The following is a 20,875-nucleotide window of genomic DNA, read 5'->3' as shown; positions in this document are numbered from 1 at the left end:
AGAAAGTACGATAACAGTCAAATGACGTTAAGATAAACTGCATAATTTTTTATGAGTGCATTTATCTGTGTATAAATAATATTTTTCCACAACTAAACTAACTCTAATTTTTTTTAATTCATAGAATGGTTAAACTGAATATGCTAAATGAAATGTAATATATAAGTTATTATATAAACATATTTCTTTTTTGATACCAAAACAAACACATACAACATTCAGTCCTATTAATATCTGCCCACCAGCGGCCGAGCGGTAAAGTCGCTAAACACTGGTAGATCGGTCCGAGGTTCGAATCCAGCGAACGGCCTGGCTGCATGGTCGTTTTCCCCATGTGTAACGAGTATACGAGCCAGTTTCCCTTAGAAAGTCCTCCACGAAGGCATCCCTCCCTTCAGGCGCATAGCCTTCGAGGCTTTGCCATAATCACACACACCACACCACCTATTAATATCTAGGATTTACTTCTCTGAAATAAAAAATGAGGATGACAATCCAGAAAATGACTACATGTTTCATTTCGTTACTATTTTTATAAATTAAACAATACATAAGTGAAATAAATATAGAAACCTAAAAGATAAAATTCTAAATATACAATATTAATAGCAAAACATAATAGAGGATATGCAACTATTCTTTTAATATCTTTTACTCATTTTTTATATAAAAAGTTAACATCTTCTATCTGAATACTTTTGGAAATTTTTATTTTTTATTTTTGCTAAAAAGTAAAATTCAAAGAATTAAGATTTAAATTAAAATTAAGTCTCAATTTTTATATAGAATTACATAATGCAGCTGCTGAATTTAAAGAGTCTGCTAATTAAGTATTACACTTCCTTTCAGTTATAGCTTGAATAGTTCATTTGTTTATGTTTCTTGTTGCAGCTTTACATCAAGAAATTACAAACAAGTTTTAGAATCTAGCGACTTATAATTTTAGGCAATTTCTTTTTTTTTTTAATCTATTAAAATTAATCATATATTACAGGAAAATCTCATGCGAGTTCATCTGGGGAAAAAAAAAAAAAAAGCCACAAGTAAACTAAGATTTCTAAATGAAACAAGTACTGCAGAAACAATTGGACCGAAAGTAGGCTTTAGTAAATAATTAATTTCAATTTCAGCCAAATTAGATTCCAAACATTAGGGACAAGTTTGTACAGTTTTATAGAATAAATATTCTTAATTTGAATTTCTTCTACATCGCCACTCTCAGGGCTTAATTTCTAAAATTAGAAGTGCCGGAACCCTATGGAAGACCGTTAGTAAAGAGGAACAAGAGTAAATAAATAAATAAAATGACTATTAAAATTATTTAGCATTTAAAAATTAAATAGATAATTATTATCAAATTAATAAATAATTATTTAATTAATATTAGCAAATTATTGCAATTAATTGCAATTAATTGATTATTATTTATTAAAATAATTCAATAAAATGTAAAGAGGTAAATTAACATTTAATAAGGGGTTTTTAATATAATTTTATTGCTGCTAAAAATAAAATTTTTGAGATTAAATTTCTACTGAATAATATTTTTCTTAAAAATTCTAATATTTTTCTTAAATAAAAACTTCTAAATATTTTTCTTAAATAAAATTCTGACTACACTACATATTTTCCAGTTCTTGTGAAATGTGGGTTTTCAGTCTGTTGAAGCTAAAATGAGTAACGGTAAACGGTATAAACAGCTGAATCTTGAATAGCAAATTCTGTAAGGAAGTTTGGAAGATTTTTGGTGAAACAATAAATTACTGAGGGAACTTTTCGTAATTAAAACTTATTCTATACAGTAAACAATATTTTAGGCAGTTAAGTTTCAACTCCAAATATTAGAATTTTTACTTTTCCGATGAAAAACAGAAAATATTTCAAAATGAAATACGAAACTACTATTAGGAGATGCTACAGCGAACTTCAGTGACGTCACAGCCGAACGAGTCGCTGGCTTTTCGTTTGTTTACTCCAAGTGAGCTAACCTGTTCTTTCCAAGGTTCTTTAATATACTAAGTAGAGCTACGTAGCCTTAATACTAAGGTTAGGCCAGGAACGGAAAAAGCGTGCCATTGGTTGCTGGTAGTGACGTCACCCAGGAGACAAGACGCATCGGCCGAAGCGTCTGCTACATGATTTTGGTAATGGAGAAAATGTAAACTAAAGCAAAATGATCATTTTATATGTGGTAGATACACCGGAAATACCGGGTATATATTTTCCGATTAAGTATTTTGTTAAAGAAAATGTTTATTTTATGCACAGAATTCGTACGAATGCTGAAAATAATTGTAAACATTAAATTCTTTTCGTAAAGGAAAGCATTAGAAAATGAAAAACGATATTTAAGTTAATTAAGGGAAATAAATATTGTAAAACAAGGTATTTTTCAATATTTTTTCGTAGTATTGTTTGCACTAAATAAATCTTGTTGAACAGAACACATGATGGCATAACTGCTAAGACCATGGTAAAAACATAATCAAAATGTATTATTCTATTTATTTTCATTGCTCATGCACTTTTTTTAATACAAATGAACTTTGACATTCCATGAGAAATATATGATCGTGATTTTAGTTTAAATTACATATCTCAAGCAAAAATATATATAAAAAGATTTGACTTAACAAATTCATATTTAAATACCATAAAATTCTACAAATTTCTTAATATCCATCATTATACTTTTAAATAGTATACTTATCGCATTCTTTTTAAAGTGAAAAGTCACTTCATACTGATTCACTTCAGATTTTAGCAGAAGTGCGTATATTTTCAGTATAATCTAAAAGTACTCTTATAATCCCTTACACTTAACAAGATTTCTATATAACATTTATCCTGACGTGATTATTTGCTATAGTAAATAATCTTCGATATTGGCATCCTATTCTTCCTTCCATACATTAAAAATGGAACAATTAAAATACATTTTCTTACACATATACGCACAATTATAATAATAATAAACTTGCCCTACATCTTAGTTTCGGCCCACCAGCGGCCGAGCGGTAAAGTCGCTGAACACTGGTAGTTCGGTCCAAATCCCGCGAACGGGCTGGCTGCATGGGTGTTTTCGTGGTTTTCCTCATGCGTAACGTGTATACTACCAGTTTCCCTGAGAAAGTCCTCACACCTATTATGGCATCACACCTATTATGCAGATAGCCCTAGTGTGCTTTGCCATAATTAAATACACCACCACATCTTAATTTCAATTCAGCCTGTACACAAATTAAATATTTTTAATTACTAATGTATTTTTATCAGGTTATTTCTTAAAATGCTTTTGTTATACTCGAAATATGTGTTCAATATTGAATTATTTTTCTTTCTCTTATAATTAAAAACAAGTTATATGGAATCAAAATTAAAACATATGCAGCAGTTAAATAAAACTGAACAGAATATCTTACTCTTTCGCTATTTGTATTCTAGCATTATACACAGATTTGTTTTCCTTCAGGTTCAAGCATGTGTAAGTTATATCAATTAAATTACATCACACATACAGACGGTCACAAAAGTATTCGAACACCGGTACCCTATCAGAAAATGACAAGATGGCGTTTTTTTTTCTCTTTCTCTCTGTGTGTCGTGTTATTCCATCCTAGGTTTTCTTCTCCCCCCCATATTGGAAAAAACTGGAAAAAAATTGGTTACGATCTCTTTTTGAATGGGGAGATGACATTTTGAGAAAAAGCTGACGACCCTATCTTGGAGAATGAACATGACTGCTCTACACACCCTTTCACTCTCTCTCTCTCTCTTTGAATTGGGAAGACATTTTGTGAAAAAGCAGACGACCCTATCTTGGAGAATGGAAATGAACGCCTCTCCCTCTCTCTTTGAAATGGGAAGCCATTTTGGGACCCTCTATTCTTGGGGAGGGAGAAAACTGAAGTCTGCATTTCGCTGTCTCTGAATGCGGAAAGCCCTTTTGGGAAAAGCGGACCCTCTTCTTCTGATCTTGGAGAACAGGAAATGAACGCTCTACACGATCTCTCTTTGAATTCAGAAGGTATTTTGGAACCTTCTAATGTTGGAAAACTGAAATGAACGCTCTACGCTTTCTCTCTCTCTCTCTCTTTGACATGAGTAGCCATTTTGGAGGATTGTCCACCACCATCCTAACCTTGGAAAACTGAAATGAACGCTCTACACCTTCTCTCTCTCTCTCTCTCTCTTTCTCTGAAATGGGTAGTCATTTGAAAACTCCATAACTTTGGAAAAAACAGAAATGAACGCTCTACACCATCTCTCTTTGAAAATGGGGGGTGTCATTTTGAGACCTCCCTCCCCTAAACTTGGAAAAAAAAACTGAAATGAACGCTCTACACTTTCTCTCTTTGGACATGGGTAACCTTTTTTGGACCCTCTCCTCTTGGTATATAAAAAAGAACTGAAGTGAAGGCTCTACACAATCTCTCTTGGAATGGGATCCATATTTCGGGAAACGTGGATCACCTCATGCTGGAAAACTGAAGTGAGCCACCAAGATTGGACTCTATATAATATTTTTTTAATTGACATCATGACCCTCCTCCAATTTGTTATTAAAAAAATTTTTTTTGTTTTGGTTTTTATACCATTTCCGATGTGATTTCAGAAATGCAATTCCATAACAGTTCAATTTCATTCGAGGTTAAATGATCTAAACAGTCTTTGACCCACCCATCCGTATGATTATTTTCTTCTCCTTCCTGTTGCACCAAATTTTGTAAGTCCATATAATCATTCCATACGGGAAGGGCTGGATCCTCACAAGGCTGCCTTGAAACACTTGGAGTCTCTTTGGGATGAGTGGAGGGATCTAGGATGTCTGGACCCGGCTGCGATTCTACCTCCATGATTTCTGGACCCGTTGGAACTTGTTTACCCGGCTGAAATTCTACCTCTACGATTTCTGGACCCGTTGGAACTTGTGAACCCGGCTGTGCTTCTGCCTCCATGATTTCTGGACCCGTTGGAACTTGTGAACCCGGCTGACATTCTACCTCTACGATGTCGGGACTTTTTGAAGCTTGTGGACCCGTCTGACATTCTACCTCTACGATGTCGGGACAGGTTAGAGAAGAAGAAGAAGAAGAGGATACTGGAAGAGGTTCTGTCTGTGAGGAGTCCGAAAGAGGTTGCCTGTTTGAACAAGTCGGGGAAGAAGAAGAAGAAGCTTCTGGATTCTGAAGCGGATCTTGCACGCCAGGTAGGTTTCGGTAAGTCGACCGTTTTTTAAGAGGTAATTTTTTTTTCTTCCTCCTGATCTTCAATCGTGATGACTTCAATTTCATTCCGTTGCCGGGTCGATTTTGTTTCGGGCCATGACGACGGTTTGGTCCAGCTCCTCTTATCATCTAAGGAAGGGATGGGTAAAGGTGGCGGGGGGTTTTCTTCTTCTTTTTCTTGAAACATCATCGGCGATTGGAAAGAAATCTCCTCTTTCAATTGTTTCCAAAGCGAGTACGAGGACCGATCGACGAGAAAGAGACTCTTCTGGGTTGTGACGATGAGATATTGCGTTTTCGGGGGAACGACATAGTTTTGAAAAGGTCTTAGAATATATTTCTTATATTTCATCCTGTCGCTGACTTTAAAACTTCTTTCCTTCAGATTGGGGGACGATGATTCGTAATAGGCGAGAGGAGCGGCTGTGGTTTGAACAATATGAACTTCGTCCTCAGCCGTCGTTCTCACTCCAAACGTAAAATATCGTTTCGTGAGAAAAATATTCTTCCACCGAAAACTCGTGCGCGGATCCGTATATCGCCGGTCTGTTTGAATGGGCCGTCTCAAAGCTCGATCCATCCGATTCCAAGAGAAGGGAGATTCCTCTTTCGTTTGTTGCGATTCGAATAAATTTCTGTATATATTCTGAACGAGCAGGTTGGAGGATTCGACATCTTGGTTGAAAGAAATGATCGCTTGATGAGGTGGTAAATGCGGAATAAATGTCGCACAATGACACGCCAAAAATATTTTCAAGTTGGAGATTTGCTTTAGCGTCTTCAATTCCTCCCCGTTCGAAATCCGTTGAGTTGGAAAAACGTCTAATAGCGACATGGCTCCCAATGGAAAAGAAATGATCTCGCCCAGTACTCTCGTCTTTTTATATATATAGACACACACAGACACACATAGAGGCTCTATGACGGCCGTTTTATTTGTTTTTTTTTGTTTCTCTCTCTCTCTCTTCTTTCCAAGAAATCTTATCTCCATGACCTCTTTTTCTTTTCTTAAAAAGATGAATGTGTGTGGGAATGAGGAAGTGAAAGTAATAATTTAATAAACAAAAAATTATCCAACCATGACCTTCTTTTTTTTCAAAGTCATCCTTTCCAATCGAAGGACGTCCAGAGATAGAGGAAGCAGGAAGAGAGGAGGAGGAGGGAAGGGAAGGTCACACTCTCTTTGTCTCTATAAATAAAAGGGGAGAGCCCCAAAGTCATATTTTTGTCCAAGTGGATCATGAGGAGGCATCACCAGCTCACTACGTGTATTCCTTTCAAATATAAATATGTTGATCTTTCCTTTTATATCATCCAAGGAGTCGTTTACCTGAAAGCCTCCGATTTTTCAAAATGTGCGGGTTATCATACCGTGGGGAGTTATCAAAAGATGCGGGACGAATTTTTATCCGACGAAAACGTGTTGATGGCTCGTGACATTCCACCTTTGGATGCACAAATTTTGTTAATGAAACGAGCCAAATATTTTACACGTCCCAATTTCTAACCGTCTCGCAAATGAATAGAATTATGGATCGTCTTGAGAAGACAAAAGGGATTCTCGTTCATTTTAGTGAATGGTTGCACAAATGTTTGCACGAACCTCTCTCGATTGAGAAGACTGGGAAGAATACCTATTATATTCTTCTCGAGGACTCTCCTCCTTCGTCTCATCTTAAAGAGGCCACGACTTTTGAAAAAATCCTCGAGCAAGAAAAAATAGAATGGTGGAACAACTACCCCATCGCTCTCCCCGAGCATCAAGAGGAGCCTGTTCAGAAGAAAAAGAAAAAACCTTTCCAAAAGCCTATCCTCATCCTCCTCGATAATGATGGGGATGAGGAGAAGCCTGTTCAGATTCCTCTCAGTTTGTCAAAACCCGTCGAGGATGAAAAACCTCTCCCTTCCTCAAAACCCCTTGAGGAAGAGAGACCCCTCGAGAAGGAGAGATCTCTCCCATTGTCAAACCTCCTCGAAGATGAAAAACCTCTTCCTTTCTCAAGACCCCTCGAAGATGAAAAACCTCTCCATTTATCAAGACCCCTCGAAAATGAGGGACCTCTCGATTTGTCAAAACCCCTCGAGGATAAGGGAACCAAAACTTCTCTCTCTTTCGAAGAGGAGGGACCTCTCAATTTGTCAAGACCCCTCAAGAATAAGGGAACAGAAAATCCTCTCCCTTTCTCAAGACTTCTCGAGGAGGAGGAGAGACCGCTCCATATCTCAAGACAGGACTCCCCTCTATCTCTTGAGGATCCGAGGGAAACGATTCCTATTGAAAAACCATCTATCGACGATCCCCAGAAAAGGTCTTCGGAGGAGATTAGACTTCCATGTAGAAAACGAATCTGCCACAATCATAATAATAATAATAATAATAATAATAATATACCCCCTTCTCAACAACAGAATCCTACAACATTTGCAGATAAATGCATTCAAACCAATCCCTTTATAGTAACCCTTTTGATTGGAGAACCCGTGCATTAGCCTCGAAAAAAAAATGAGATTGTAGACTGTTTCTATGACCAGAATGTTAAGCCAATAGATAGGTCTAGCTCAGAATTTTTCTTTTTAAAAGAAAATAAATAAATAATCCAAAGACTATTCGTAAATATAAATGGTAAAGTCTCGAGTCGGCTGGAAAAAAATTTTCAGAGCTGAGAAAAATTTTCCAACTCAAAAAAAAAAAAAAAAAAAAACTTTTTGTTAATTTTTATCATGTCTTAGACATGATAAAAATTAACGACCCCCTTCCCTTTTCGTCTGGGAATGTTGTCTCACTCTTTTGAAAAACAAATCCTGATTCATTCATGGAATGATTGCCATTAGCGAAAGGATGAGTCATGGTCTATTTTTAGAAAGGGTGAGACATCCTTCCCAGACAAAAAGGGAGGGTCATTAATTTTTATCATGTCTAAGACATGATAAAAATTAACCAAAAATTTTTTTTTTTTTTTTCATTAGAGAATTTTATTTCAGCTCTGAGAAATTTTTTTTTCTCCCAGCCGATTCGAGACTTTACCCATTTGTTTTTAAGAATGATTTCTCCCTGATCTATTATTTCAAAATTCCAAGTTTCGCTTCAGAACCATCTGTGCTGTTGAAGAAGTAACATGATATATGTATTTTTTTAATGAGTTCTGTCAAGATTGAATTGTGCAGGATCGACCTTGCGAATTTCTTCTCTGTGTCTTTAAATAATAATGATACCGAACCGCTTTTTGTAGAGCGCAATGGAAAAAACCTTTTGTATGGTTAGGACAATTCATGTGTTCGATCCCATTGTATTTGAGAATCTCTTGCGTCGATCCCGAAATGCAATAAATGGATCTTTGCAACCATTTCTCTAAAAACCGCCGTTTCATTTCTCCTCGCACCCAAATCATGGAAAAGGGTTCCGTCAACATCGTTAACACCCATGGAAAATAACTGTACGGAATTTCTCCTTCGTACCACGACAAGCCGTGATAATAATCATTCGCCCACACAGCGGTTCGTTTTTCTTTCTCGGTGAGCATTTGCCATGGAAACGGGGGTTTAAAAACAAATACCCCTCGAGAAGTACCGTCCAATGTGACGTAAGCCAATTCTTTCACAATAAAGGCTCCTTGAGAATCGTAGAAACCTTCAAAGTCGAGCACGAGTTCCATGTTTTTTATTTCTTTTTCTTTCCAAGGTGACCTTTATTATTATGATGATAGATGTGTATTGAGATACGCACGATATTATTCAAAAAACAAATATATATACGAATGCGACCTTTCCCAGAATTCATACGACCTGTCACGTGCAACCTTCTCTCTCTATATATAAAAGAGGAGACGGCGAGAGAACGCTATCCATTTTTTCCTTCAGGACACACAGCGAGAGAGAGAGAGAGAGAGAATTTTGTTTTCTTTTTTCCTCAATTGAAGAAGATGGACATTTTGAGTACCAAACCTCTCAAAGATTCCTATATTGTTCTGGACATGGAATACTTTCACTGTTATGATCCAAAGACGGGAGATATATGTTTCATCTTGAAAGAACTGGGCTACATCTCTTGCGATTTAACCTTATGCGGATCCCTGATTTTTCTCCCTCCTGTCCATTACGATGACTTATCGTCCCGCAATCAAGCTGTGGTCAACCAGACTACAAATAACCGACACGGCCTGCAATGGACCGAGGGTCGTCTTTCCTACGAGCATCTTCCTACGATCCTGAAAATACTGACCGAAAATGTGGAGGTGATCTACGTCAATGGGTACGATAAAGCCGAATTTTTCAGCAAGCTCTGCCAGCGATCCGTTTACGAGTTTTACATCCCAGGGAAAACCGAGTGGCGGAACAAGTCGAAATGGACGCGACACCAATATTTCCAAAAGATGATTCATTGTGCCGAGAACAAGGTGAGAAATTTTCGATATCATTTGATGGAGGGTAGTTACGTTTTCCGGAAATTACATTGTTACCCCTCCGAAAGCAAAGCTGTCGAAGACGAAGAGGAGGCGGAAGAATCTCCCCAGGAGAACTCGTGCGACGATGAGGAGGAGGAGGAGGAGGATGAACTTTCTAATAATAATAATAATAATAAATGTCTAAGTTGGGATGCTTTAGAGACCGAAGAATATTGGTCTCAACCCTTATCTCACCTAGAATTGAAAGAGGGTCCTCAAGTGTACTCTTTGTGGTCCTCTTCTAAAATTTGGTCTTGGAGAGAACCCTTGAATGTTCATGAATGAAATGGTATGTAAATCCCTAGAGAAAAAAAATAAAAAAAAAGTTCCTTTTTTTGTAATATGTTGATTTCTTTCCAATCCCATTTCTTTTCCATAACTCCACCCCAATCGACGAGAAGAAGAAGAATTTTCCAAGTTACACAAGACGAATCTTCCAAGTTACAGAAGACGTAGAAAGATTTCACAAGGATTTATAAATTACACGCTCCCACATGATATATGTATAGAGAGAAAAAGATCCTCTGTTCTCTAGCCAATACGTCAAGACTTCCCTAAACTAAGAGAGATCATGAGTACCGAGGAAACCTTAGCAGAGCAAGTGGAAAGACTTTCAAAGAGATTAGAAGAGTTAAGACGGGATAGATTTACAGTTCCGCCGACTAAAGAGGAAACTATCATCGATTTCAACAAACCGCTGTACTTTCATCCTCTACCCCAAAGAATGAGACGAGTTGACTCGCCGTTGAACAGTTCCAATGAGAAACAAAATGTCACTTATTTGAATAGTCAATTTCAACACATGAATATTTCATAAGTATTTTTTTGTTTTTTCCCTAAAGCGTAGGGAGATCGGATCAGTAGTTTTTCCCTTTTCATCGTCGAAAAAGATTGGGAGGAAAAATCTTTCTCAGCTGTCTCAGAAAAATTTTTCAGCCTTTAAAAAAAAAAAAACTTTTGGTTAATTTTTATCATGTCTTAGACATGATAAAAATTAACTCTACCCCCCCTTTTGTCTGGGAATGTTGTCTCACACTTTCTAAAAACAGACCATCACTCCTCCTTTCCTAAAGAATAGAATTCCAAGAATGGGATCTGGTTTATTTTTAGAAATGGTGAGACCCTATTCCCAGACAAAAGGCGGGTAGAGTTAATTTTTATCATGTCTAAAGTTCAGGGTCCATCCATCTTCTTATGTGAAACGATGACCCTGACGAGATCGAGATAAACAAGTCCTGTGAGTTGTTTTGTAATCTTGACGCGATCCAACAAAAACTTTTTATTTTTTTTTGGAAATAGGCGGGGGGTGGGGAGAGAGAAAATGTTCTCACGACCCTCAGATATCTTTTCATAAATATATTTTTTATCAAAGTGTTTCTTTCATTCCGATCCTTTTAAGAGGTTGGAATGACCCTGACATTTAGATGGGGTCGCGATCCCGACAGATGTCGCGCGAATATAAAAGTGTGTGTCCTCCGCGAGATTTCTTCAGAGAACAGAAGAAGACGTGAACTGAGCTGGTAAGTCCCTTTGGTCCTATGAATATGGTTTAATCATAACTTCATTTAAAAAGACCTTTGAAACTTTGAAACTTCTTAACCCTTTGAAAAGAAAAATGTCTCTTTCAAGACGACGACTCTAAAACGTTTTATTGTTTTTTTTTCCTTTCTAGATCTTTCCTGTTATACATATATACCTTTTCGATTCTCTTTTTTTGCTCCTGTTTGTGGGAGACATCACCGTATTCATCGCCATGGCGTGTTCAGAAAACTTTATCGTGCTCGATCTAGAGGGTTTCCAGTCCTACAACCACAAGAAGGGTGAATTTACCTACGTTTTAAAAGAATTGGGCTATGCGACAAAAGAGTTTTTGACCGTGGGATCGTTGACGTTTGCTCCTCCTCACCCCTTCCACCAACTGAGTGAAAAAAACCAAAAGACGAATGCCTGGCTGACGAGAAACCGGCACGGACTTCGTTGGAACGAGGGTCATATTCCCTACAACCATTTAGGACGCATTCTCCAATCGCTCACTCACAGCTTCTCCACGATTTATGTGGTGGGATGCCAGAAAGCTAAATTCTTTGCTAAAGCCTTGGATTATCAAAAACCCGTGACGGAAATTTATGTACCAGATGGAATCATTTGGAAGTATCGGGAAAAATGTGCCCGACATCATCAAAGGAGGAAATATTTCCATTGTGCCGAAAACAAAGTGCGCAACTATCGATGGCATATTATGGAAGGAGATTTTCATATCAATCACGTCTATCCAGACGGAACGGAGAAAGACGAGAGGATTCAGGAGGAAGCAGACAATCCTCTGCAAGCTTTTGATAAGGCCTACGATCAGTTAGAGAAGGATCCGTCCCCAAAAGCGTACGATAATCTCATCCAGAAATGGGATAATCTGTCCTGTTTCCAAGTGATGGAACATCCGGATGAGCATACGCCTTTCCACTTGATGGGCTCTTCTACTTCGTCAACTTCCTCCAATAACTCGAGGAAGACGGAGGGTTGGGGAGACATACCTGAAAATATTCCCCATTACGATCCAGCAGCCTGTTGGGACGATCCAGCAGCCTGTTGTTAGCAGCCCATTACGATCCAGCAGCCTGTTGTTCCAAAGAATCTCATGAGACCCCCAAAATATCTTCAGAGGATCCAAAAACAAAATCCACTGAGTGTTGGGACAATGAACGGACGACTCATGCTCCAAAATCCACTAAGACTATGTCCAGTGAATGTTGGGACAATGAACGGACGACTCATGCTCCAAAATCTACTGAGACTATGTCCACTGAGTGTTGGGACGATGAAACCGAAAAGACGACAGAGAATTGGGATGACCGTTCTCAAAAGTATTTGAATTGATATATACATAAACTCAGGAGAAAAAAAACAAAGAAAAGATTTTTAGAAATAAGTAGGGAAAGGTTCTCCGCTTTCCCTATATTTATGGAAATGGACTGAGAAGAGAAAGAGAGAGAGACGAATCAGGAGACCAAAAAAAAAATGGGTCTTGGAAGGAATGAGTGCAAATGCATTCGATTCCTTCCGAGACCCATTTTTTTTGGGTCCCTCTCTCATCCAATCTTGGAAAAGAACTTTGTCCTATTTTTCTAGGTCCATTAAAAAAGAAATGAATCTATCCATAAATTTTCTTAAAAGAAAAAAAAAAACAAAAAGATCCATTACCTCTTGACGGTCCAAAGTCGAGAATCTTAGAAAAAGTTATCCACTCTCTCCATCCAGTCAAGCTTCTCTGTAGAAAATCTAGTAGGTGCATCTGCATTCTTGAACACCCGGCAGTTATTATTGGACGCGAAACGTCGAATGCTGAAATAGTTAACAGTGAGCCCATTCTTAAAGAAACGGGGATGTTTTATTCATCTAGTCGAGTGCGGAAAAATTTCTGAGAGCCGGAGAAAAATTTCTCTGGTTGAAAAAAAAAAAAAAAAAAAAATACCCCCCTTTTAGTCTGAAAATTGATGTCTTCAATTTTTAAAAAATTGAAGACATCAATTTTCAAATTTTGAGACTAAAAAGGGGGGTAATTTATTTTTCAGAAACTTTTCCCAGCCGACTCGATGTGAATAAAACTTTACTGTTTGTTAAGAATGTTATTTAATGGATCGATTTCAACCTATCGAGTTTCGCTTGAGTTCCGGCCGTGCTGTGGACCCACCTGGATACAAGTTTTACCGTTTTGGAATAGAATTTCCGTCACGGTAGGCTACTTTTCCTCTTTTTGCATTTTTCATGTCATTTCATTTGTATTACAATATACTGAATACGGGCGTTCGAACTGATTTCTAGGTTATTTCTATACAAATGGAGCTCGATCCAAGAAAGAAATGATGTCTTTTTTTATTTTGTGAACTGCCAATTTGTATTGGAATATACTGAAAACGGGTGTTTGAGTCGGTTTTCAGTATATTTCAATACAAATGGAGCTCGATCCAAGAAAGAAATGATGTCTTTTTTTTATTTTGTGGACTGCCAATTTGTATTGGAATATACTGAAAACGGGTGTTTGAGTCGGGTTTCAGTAAATTTCAATACAAATAGAGCTCGATCCAAGAAAGAAATGATGTCTTTTTTTTATTTTGTGGACTACCAATTTGTAATGGAATATACTGAAAACGGGTGTTTGAGTCGGTTTTCAGTATATTTCAATACAAATAGAGCTCGATCCAAGAAAGAAATGATGTCTTTTTTAATTATGTGGATTGCCAATTTGTATTGGAATATACTGAAAACGGGTGTTTGAGTCGGTTTTCAGTATATTTCAATACAAATAGAGCTCGATCCAAGAAAGAAATGATGTCTTTTTTTTATTTTGTGGACTGCCAATTTGTATTGGAATATGCTGAAAACGGGCGTTCACGTCGGTTTTCAGTATATTTCAATATAAATGGAGCTCGATCCAAGAATGAAATGATGTCTTTTTTTTATTTTGTGGACGCCAATTTTGTATTGGAATATACTGAAAACGGGCGTTCACGTTGGTTTTCAGTATATTACAATATAAGTAGAGCTGGATCCAAGAAAAAAATGTCTTTTTTTATTTTGTGGACAGCCAATTTTGTATTGGAATATACTGAAGACGGGCGTTCACGTTGGTTTTCAGTATATTACAATACAAGTGGAGCTCGATCCAAGAAAAAAATGATGTCTTTTTTTTATTTTGTGGACTGCCAATTTTGTATTGGAATATACTGAAAACGGGCGTTCACGTCGGTTTTCAGTATATTCCAATACAAATGGAGCTCGATCCAAGAAAAAAATGATGTCTTTTTTTTTATGTTGTGGACAGCCAATTTTGTATTGGAATATACTGAAAACATGCGTTCACGTCGGTTTTCAGTATATTACAATACAAGTGGAGCTCGATCCAAGAAAAAAATGATGTCTTTTTTTATTTGTGGACAGCCAATTTTGTATTGGAATATACTGAAAACGGGCGCTCACGTCGGTTTTCAGTATATTTCAATACAAATGGAGCTCCATCCAAGAAAAAAATGATGTCTTTTTTATGTTGTGGAAATTTCTCAGAGCTCAGAAAAAAATTCTGAGATGTTAAAAAAAAAAAAAAAAAAAAAAAAAAAAACTTTTTGTTAATTTTTATCATGTCTTCTAGACATGATAAAAATTAACTCACCCCCATTTTGTCTGGGAATCTTGTCTCCCACTTTCTAAAAATAGACCATGACTCATCCTTTTAAAGAATACAATTCAAAGAAAAGAGGGGACGACTTTGTCCGGAGACGACTCTGTCCGGGGACGACTCTGTTTGGACTCAACCATAACGTCATTTTAATATAGTGGAATGTGTGTAGAAATAGTCGGAAAAAGGACTCGAACGCCCGTTTTCAGTATATTCCAATACAAAATTTATTGTCCACAACATAAAAAAAGACATCATTTTTTTCTTGGATAGAGCTCCATTTGTATCGGAATATACTGAAAACCGACTCGAACGCCCGTTTTCAGTGTATTCCAATACAAAATAGGGCATTCCACAACATAAAAAAAGACATCATTTTTTTCTTGGATGGAGCTCCACTTGTACTAGAATATACTGAAAACCAACGTGAACGCCCGTTTTCAGTATATTCTAATACAAAATAGGGCAGTCCACAACATAAAAAAAAGACATCATTTTTTTCTTGGATGGAGCTCCATTTGTATTGAAATATACTGAAAACCGACGTGAACGCCCGTTTTCAGTATACTCCAATACAAAATTGGCTGTCCACAAAATAAAAAAAAAGACATCATTTTTTTCTTGGATCGAGCTCCACTTGTATTGTAATATACCGAAAACCGACGTGAACGCCCGTTTTCAGTATATTCCAATACAAAATTGGCTGTCCACAACATAAAAAAAAAGACATCATTTTTTTCTTGGATCGAGCTCCATTTGTATTGGAATATACTGAAAACCGACGTGAACGCCCGTTTTCAGTATATTCCAATACAAAATTGGCAGTCCACAAATTAAAAAAAAGACATCATTTTTTTCTTGGATCCAGCTCCACTTGTATTGTAATATACTGAAAACCAACGTGAACGCCCGTTTTCAGTATATTCCAATACAAAATTGGCTGTCCACAAAATAAAAAAAGACATCATTTTTTTCTTGGATCCAGCTCCACTTGTATTGTAATATACTGAAAACCAACGTGAACGCCCGTTTTCAGTATATTCCAATACAAAATTGGCTGTCCACAACATAAAAAAAAGACATCATTTTTTTCTTGGATCCAGCTCCATTTGTATTGAAATATACTGAAAACCGACTCAAACACCCGTTTTCAGTATATTCCAATACAAATTGGCAGTCCACAAAATAAAAAAAAGACATCATTTCTTTCTTGAATCGAGCTCTATTTGTATTGAAATATACTGAAAACCGACTCAAACACCCGTTTTCAGTATATTCCAATACAAATTGGCAATCCACAAAATTAAAAAAGACATCATTTCTTTCTTGGATCGAGCTCTATTTGTATTGAAATATACTGAAAACCGACTCAAACACCCGTTTTCAGTATATTCCAATACAAATTGGTAGTCCACAAAATAAAAAAAAGACATCATTTCTTTCTTGGATCGAGCTCTATTTGTATTGAAATATACTGAAAACCGACTCAAACACCCGTTTTCAGTATATTCCAATACAAATTGGCAGTCCACAAAATAAAAAAAAGACATCATTTCTTTCTTGGATCGAGCTCCATTTGTATAGAAATAGCCTAGAAATCAGTTCGAACGCCCGTATTCAGTATATTGTAATACAAATGAAATGACATGAAAAATGCAAAAAGAGGAAAAGTAGCCTACGGTGACGGAAATTCTATTCCAAAAGGGTAAAACTTGTATCCAGGTGGGCCCACAGCACGGCCGGAACTCAAGCGAAACTCGATAGGTTAAAATCGATCCATTAAGTAACATTCTTAAAAAACAGTAAAGTTTTATTCACATCTAAAACTCAAGCGAAACTCGATAGGTTGAAATCGATCCATTAAATAACATTCTTAAAAAACAGTAAAGTTTTATTCTATTCCAAAAGGGGAAAACTTGTATCCAGGTGGGCCCACAGCACGGCCGGAACTCAAGCGAAACTCGATAGGTTGAAATCGATCCATTAAATAACATTCTTAACAAACAGTAAAGTTTTATTCACATCGAGTCGGCTGGGAAAAGTTTCTGAAAAATAAATTACCCCCCTTTTTAGTCTGAAAATTTGAAAATTGATGTCTTCAATTTTTTAAAAATTGAAGACATCAATTTTCAGACTAAAAGGGGGGTATTTTTTTTTTTTTTTTCTTTCAACCAGAGAAATTTTTCTCCGGCTCTCAGAAATTTTTCCGCACTCGACTAGATGAATAAAACATCCCCGTTTCTTTAAGAATGGGCTCACTGTTAACTATTTCAGCATTCGACGTTTCGCGTCCAATAATAACTGCCGGGTGTTCAAGAATGCAGATGCACCTACTAGATTTTCTACAGAGAAGCTTGACTGGATGGAGAGAGTGGATAACTTTTTCCAAGATTCTCGACTTTGGACCGTCAAGAGGTAATGGATCTTTTTGTTTTTTTTTCTTTTAAGAAAATTTATGGATAGATTCATTTCTTTTTTAATGGACCTAGAAAAATAGGACAAAGTTCTTTTCCAAGATTGGATGAGAGAGGGACCCAAAAAAAATGGGTCTCGGAAGGAATCGAATGCATTTGCACTCATTCCTTCCAAGACCCATTTTTTTTGGTCTCCTGATTCGTCTCTCTCTCTTTCTCTTCTCAGTCCATTTCCATAAATATAGGGAAAGCGGAGAACCTTTCCCTACTTATTTCTAAAAATCTTTTCTTTATTTTTTTTCTCCTGAGTTTATGTATATATCAATTCAAATACTTTTGAGAACGGTCATCCCAATTCTCTGTCGTCTTTTCGGTTTCATCGTCCCAACACTCAGTGGACATAGTCTCAGTAGATTTTGGAGCATGAGTCGTCCGTTCATTGTCCCAACATTCAGTGGACATAGTCTTAGTGGATTTTGGAGCATGAGTCGTCCGTTCATTGTCCCAACACTCAGTGGATTTTGTCTTTGGATCCTCTGAAGATATTTTGGGGGTCTCATGAGATTCTTTGGAAGGTTCGTCCCAACAGGCTGCTGGATCGTAATGGGGAATATTTTCAGGTATGTCTCCCCAACCCTCCGTCTTCCTCGAGTTATTGGAGGAAGTTGACGAAGTAGAAGAGCCCATCAAGTGGAAAGGCGTATGCTCATCCGGATGTTCTATCACTTGGAAACAGGACAGATTATCCCATTTCTGGATGAGATTATCGTACGCTTTTGGGGACGGATCCTTCTCTAACTGATCGTAGGCCTTATCAAAAGCTTGCAGAGGATTGTCTGCTTCCTCCTGAATCCTCTCCTCTTTCTCCGTTCCGTCTGGATAGACGTGATTGATATGAAAATCTCCTTCCATAATATGCCATCGATAGTTGCGCACTTTGTTTTCGGCACAATGGAAATATTTCCTCCTTTGATGATGTCGGGCACATTTTCCCCGATACTTCCAAATGATTCCATCTGGCACGTAAATTTCCGTCACGGGTTTTTGATAATCCAAGGCTTTAGCAAAGAATTTAGCTTTCTGGCATCCCACCACATAAATCGTGGAGAAGCTGTGAGTGAGCGATTGGAGAATGCGTCCTAAATGGTTGTAGGGAATATGACCTTCGTTCCAACGAAGTCCGTGCCGGTTTCTCGTCAGCCAGGCATTCGTCTTTTGGTTTTTTTCACTCAGTTGGTGGAAGGGGTGAGGAGGAGCAAACGTCAACGATCCCACGGTCAAAAACTCTTTTGTCGCATAGCCCAATTCTTTTAAAACGTAGGTAAATTCACCCTTCTTGTGGTTGTAGGACTGGAAACCCTCTAGATCGAGCACGATAAAGTTTTCTGAACACGCCATGGCGATGAATACGGTGATGTCTCCCACAAACAGGAGCAAAAAAAGAGAATCGAAAAGGTATATATGTATAACAGGAAAGATCTAGAAAGGAAAAAAAAAACAATAAAACGTTTTAGAGTCGTCGTCTTGAAAGAGACATTTTTCTTTTCAAAGGGTTAAGAAGTTTCAAAGTTTCAAAGGTCTTTTTAAATGAAGTTATGATTAAACCATATTCATAGGACCAAAGGGACTTACCAGCTCAGTTCACGTCTTCTTCTGTTCTCTGAAGAAATCTCGCGGAGGACACGCACTTTTATACTCGCGCGACATCTGTCGGGATCGCGACCCCATCTAAATGTCAGGGTCATTCCAACCTCTTAAAAGGATCGGAATGAAAGAAACACTTTGATAAAAAATATATTTATGAAAAGATATCTGAGGGTCGTGAGAACATTTTCTCTCTCCCCACCCCCCGCCTATTTCCAAAAAAAAAAAATAAAAAGTTTTTGTTGGATCGCGTCAAGATTACAAAACAACTCACAGGACTTGTTTATCTCGATCTCGTCAGGGTCACCGTTTCACATAAGAAGATGGATGGACCCTGAACTTTAGACATGATAAAAATTAACTCTACCCGCCTTTTGTCTGGGAATAGGGTCTCACCGTTTCTAAAAATAGACCAGATCCCATTCTTGGAATTCTATTCTTTAGGAAAGGAGGAGTGATGGTCTATTTTTAGAAAGTGTGAGACAACATTCCCAGACAAAAGGGGGGGGGTAGAGTTAATTTTTATCATGTCTAAGACATGATAATAATTAATCAAAAGTTTTTTTGTTTTTTTTTTGTTTTTTTTTGTTTTTTTTTGTTTTTTTTTTTAAAGGCTGAAAAATTTTTCTGAGAGAGCTGAGAAAGATTTTTCCTCCCAATCTTTTTCGACGATGAAAAGGGAAAAACTACTGATCCGATCTCCCTACGCTTTAGGGAAAAAAACAAAAAAATACTTATGAAATATTCATGTGTTGAAATTGACTATTCAAATAAGTGACATTTTGTTTCTCATTGAAACTGTTCAACGGCGAGTCCACTCGTCTCATTCTTTGGGGTAGAGGATGAAAGTACAGCGGTTTGTTAAAATCGATGATAGTTTCCTCTTTAGTCGGCGGAACTGTAAATCTATCCCGTCTTAACTCTTCTAATCTCTTTGAAAGTCTTTCCACTTGCTCTGCTAAGGTTTCCTCGGTACTCATGATCTCCCTTTGTTTAGGGAAGTCTTGACGTATTGGCTAGAGAACAGAGGATCTTTTTCTCTCTATACATATATCATGTGGGAGCGTGTAATTTATAAATCCTTGTGAAATCTTTCTACGTCTTCTGTAACTTGGAAGATTCGTCTTGTGTAACTTGGAAAATTCTTCTTCTCGTCGATTGGGGTGGAGTTATGGAAAAGAAATGGGATTGGAAAGAAATCAACATATTACAAAAAAAGGAACTTTTTTTTTATTTTTTTTCTCTAGGGATTTACATACCATTTCATTCATGAACATTCAAGTGTTCTCTCGAAGACCAAATTTTAGAAGAGGACCACAAAGAGTACACTTGAGGATCCTCTTTCAGGTCTAGGTGAGTTAAGGGTTGAGACCAATATTCTTGGGTCTCTAAAGCATCCCAGCTTAGACATTTATTATTATTATTATTATTAGAAAGTTCATCCTCCTCCTCCTCCTCCTCCTCATCGTCGCACGAGTTCTCCTGGGGAGATTCTTCCGCCTCCTCTTCGTCTTCGACAGCTTTGCTTTCGGAGGGGTAACAATGTAATTTCCGGAAAACGTAACTACCCTCCATCAAATGATATCGAAAATTTCTCACCTTGTTCTCGGAACAATGAATCATCTTTTGGAAATATTGGTGTCGCGTGCATTTCGACTTGTTCCGCCACTCGGTTTTCCCTGGGATGTAAAACTCGTAAACGGATCGCTGGCAGAGCTTGCTGAAAAATTCGGCTTTATCTTACCCATTGACGTAGATCACCTCCACATTTTCGGTCAGTATTTTCAGGATCGTAGGAAGATGCTCGTAGGAAAGACGACCCTCGGTCCATTGCAGGCCGTGTCGGTTATTTGTAGTCTGGTTGACCACAGCTTGATTGCGGGACGATAAGTCATCGTAATGGACAGGAGGGAGAAAAATCAGGGATCCGCATAAGGTTAAATCGCAAGAGATGTAGCCCAGTTCTTTCAAGATGAA

Source organism: Stegodyphus dumicola, chromosome 6 (genome assembly GCF_044657685.1).
Source record: "Stegodyphus dumicola isolate Sdum_Otavi_A_Nest chromosome 6, ASM4465768v1".
Lineage (NCBI taxonomy): Eukaryota > Metazoa > Arthropoda > Arachnida > Araneae > Eresidae > Stegodyphus > Stegodyphus dumicola.
Note: the sequence above shows the minus strand (reverse complement) of the source record.